Source organism: Cherax quadricarinatus, chromosome 71 (assembly GCF_038502225.1).
Source record: "Cherax quadricarinatus isolate ZL_2023a chromosome 71, ASM3850222v1, whole genome shotgun sequence".
NCBI classification, from domain to species: domain Eukaryota; kingdom Metazoa; phylum Arthropoda; class Malacostraca; order Decapoda; family Parastacidae; genus Cherax; species Cherax quadricarinatus.
Genome location: NC_091362.1, coordinates 145,001 through 149,064, shown reverse-complemented (window position 1 = coordinate 149,064; position 4,064 = coordinate 145,001).

Genomic DNA, 4,064 nt, shown 5'->3' with positions numbered 1-4,064 from the left:
TGGGGTGAGTAAGATGGTGGAGAATGCAGTGGCATATTTGGTCACGGGTTTTATATATACATCATGGGCCATGAGGGAGGTGGGCGTGGATGAGAGGATAAAGGTGTTAGCTGCGACATTTTACAGAACTAAGTGTCGTAATAGGGAAATTGGGAGTTGGGAGACTGCTTTTACTGAGGGCTATCGGAGTTTTAGGTTGAGGGATTTATGGGATTTACGTGCAATGTAAGGGGTCGAGGCGGGCTGGCTTCCCGATAAGGACAGTGTGAAAGGGTTTAGTGTGGAAGAGAATGACATAAGTGCCTTTGACTGTGTGATGAGCGGGTTGTGTGTTGTGAACGATACAAGTTCTTCAATTTAATTCTTAATTATGCAATTGACAAAGGACGACAGATGTCGTAATGTAATGGAATATTATATATCTGCAACGAAATTATTGGTATGTGTGTAATGAAATGACAATGTGGGTGCACTGTGTGAATGCGAAATATATATATACACATGAAGTATTGCGAGTGGTAGGAAGGCATCAGTATTTATGGACGTGTGAAGGTCATGCACTGTTATGTTTTGTGCTAACAGACTTACATCTTAATAGTGGTTTTAATGATATGGGCGAAATTTTTTTAGAAAGCTTGACTTATCCTGTTTTCTTATTACATATTGTTTTTTCATGGGAGCTCTATAGAGCCCGTAGGTTTAGGTTACCGTTGAGTTGATATATATTATAGGGTAATTGATGGATGACATAGGATTAGGTTTGTGTAGTTTCACTGGTTGTGTTGTAAAGTGTATGTAACATATGTATATATTTATACCTTCCTCAAGAAGGTGGTATGTTTGGATGTTTAGTAGATATACGTTGTACATGAATCATGTAGAATTGAATTTTATATTATATCAATATATTGAGTTATACTGAACGTATCATGTTGTTCAATATGGAATAATGAAAGTATTTCATACAATATACAGTTATATATAAAGATTGTTACGTGTCAGGTGGATTGACATGCAAGAAGGGGGGGGGGTAGTGTTTTCAGAATGTAAGGTGTACATTCCGTGGCAGGATGTACAATGTAAGGTGTACATTCCGTGGCATGATGTACAATCAGGAATGAGATGTACTTGCCAAGGAGTCTTTAGGTTAGATTTAGTGTTCCAGACATAATGTCATTACTTCAAGGATTGGAGTGGTCATTGTTTACTGTACAGATTTGTCTTTCAGATGTAATATGTTAATTGGAAAGTACATGTACTATGCAGAATTTTTCATCACTGTTTTCACTATGTAATTTGTCGTTTATTTTTATGTTCTATGTATGTCTTTTAAATAAAATATAAAAAAAAAATCATAAATTTGTTCACTAACTTATTCCCTCACTCAGTTTTTCACTCACTCCTTTAACCATTCATTCACCTACTCATTCACTCACTTATTCAATTATTCACTCACCCATTCACCAACTTATTCGCCCATACATTCACCCAATCACTCATTCACTCATTCACTAACTCCCTCCCCCGCCTCTCTCTCTCTCTCTCTCTCTCTCAAGTGGTCATCTTCACCATGACCTTTATTATCTTTTCCCAGTGAATTTTGTTGTTAATATCAACAATCACTATGCGGTTCAATAATCAACAATATTTAATTTGAACATTTATTCATCCATTCATATTGTATTATCATTGAAGAGACATGTCCTCAGTGAGTCCTCACTGAGTCCTCACTGAGTCCTCACTGAGTCCTCACTGAGTCCTCACTGAGAGATCGACTGAAGATCTTCCTCATCCTCCAGAGATCTAGCTTTCTTAACCTAGAAAAGGAGCACTACTTTACTTTTTCTCACAACTCCTTCACTTGTAATTAACACTCCCACCAAACTACGGTACAGTGAGTCATAAAATCCTGTGTGACTCACTCGCCATGGGATCAAACCCCACCCGTGCCGTGATTTGTATGCAGTCAAGCTATTTCGATATTATGTGTCTTGACAATCTCACCAAACCTTACATATTCACCAGTAGTTTATTTCTCCCTTTCAACTATATATACAGTGGTCCCTCGTTTTTCGTAATTAATCCGTTCCTGGAGGAGCTACTATAAAAGAAATTTACGATTTGCGAATCAATTTTCCCCATAAGAAATAATGTAAATGCAATTAATCCGTTCCTGACACCCAGAAGTATTAAAACAAAAATTTTTTTTACATGAAATATACATGTAGTACATAAACAATACAATGGGAAATGATGAATGAAACATTAACAGCATAACACTTACCTTTATTGGAGATTCTTCTTAGTGTATGGGAGACTGGAGGAGGAGAGAGATTGGATTGTTTACAGTTTGGAAGGGAAATCCCCTTCCAGCAACACCTCAGGTACCAATTGCTTCTCTGGGGTTGCTTCTCTTCTCTGTTTCTTAATGCCACTAGGACCACCTTAAGAGTCACTCTAGTCCTGTCTCGCAAAGTAACTGTGGAGAGAGCTCTGTTTCTGGCGTCTAACACTTTCCTAAAATGGCCCAAGACTTTGTCACTGTACATATTTCTCACTTTCTTTACCACAGGCTTGACACTACGAGCTTTCTTTGGAGCCATGGTAGCTTATTTAGTACTTGCAAGCACTAAAATGAGTGGAATATTATGAAATATTTCGTAGGACCACTTGAGGGGACCTTCACTCACTGGTAAACAATGCCAGACTGGCTGGGTAGGGAGGCCTCCCCGGCTCACACTGTGCATACGCGTCCCGGACGAATTACTATTCGCGAGTCAGCCTATGAAAAGCGAGTCCATGTTTATACGAAAATACCCCTATGATTGGCGAAATTTACGATTGCCGAGAACTACGAAAAGCGAGGGACCACTATATTTTAATAACTTCCCATGCACTCAGGTAATCAATGTATTTTTAACTGCACATAATAAATCAACTGAGAATAATCGTAAATTAAGTAAACGTTACAAATGAAGAGAAGATTAGTGATCATGTCGGTGTTCAGATGTATTAGAAAATTTAAATGTTCAAAATTTATTTAAGAAATACTGGGAAGGAACTGGACCTGTGTGTGCAATTGGACTTGTACATGCAATGACGCTATTTGTTTCTCACCAGTTTTTGTACAGTTTAGTAACGTTATTCATTTCTGCTACTGTGAGTGAAGAAATGGATTATTATTATTATTATTATAATCAAGGGGGAAGCGCTAAACCCAGAGGATTATACAGCGCCTGGGGGGGGGGATGTGGAAGGCATTCACGCTTAATTCGGGGAACTGGAGCACAGATCCAATTCCCTAAATCAAGAGCCCCTCACCAACATCAAGGAACCTTCCTTGAGGGGTGTGAAGAAATGGAAATATAATATAAGTCTTCCTCTTGATAATAATGGTTTTTATTACCAATGAATATAGTTCAGGTGCGTCAGATGTAACTGGACGTATACCATGTAGGTTGTACTCACCTAGTTGTGGTTGCAGGGGTCGACTCACAGCTCCTGGCCCCCGCCTCTTCACTGTAGGGTGCTAGGTCACAGTTCCTGCTCCATGAGCTTTATCATATCTCTTCTTAAAGCTATGTATGGATCCTGCCTCCACTACATCACTTCCCAGACTATTTCACTTCCTGAAAACTCTATGACTGAAGAAATGCTTCTTAACATCACTGTACTCACCTAATTGTACTCACCTAATTGTGGTTGCAGGGGTCGAGACTCAGCTCCTGGCCCCGCCTCTTCACTGATCGCTACTGGGTCCTCTCTCTCTCTGCTTCCTGAGCTTTGTCATACCTCTTCTTAAAACTATGCATGGTTCCTGCCTCCACTACTTCACTTGCTAGGCTATTCCACTTGCTGACAACTCTATGACTGAAGAAATACTTCCTAACGTCCCTGTGACTCGTCTGAGTCTTCAGCTTCCAGTTGTGACCCCTTGTCCCTGTGTCCCCTCTCTGGAACATCCTATCTCTGTCCACCTTGTCTAATCCCCGCAGTATCTTGTATGTCGTTATCATGTCTCCCCTGACCCTCCTGTGTGTGTGTGTGTGTGTGTGTGTGTGTGT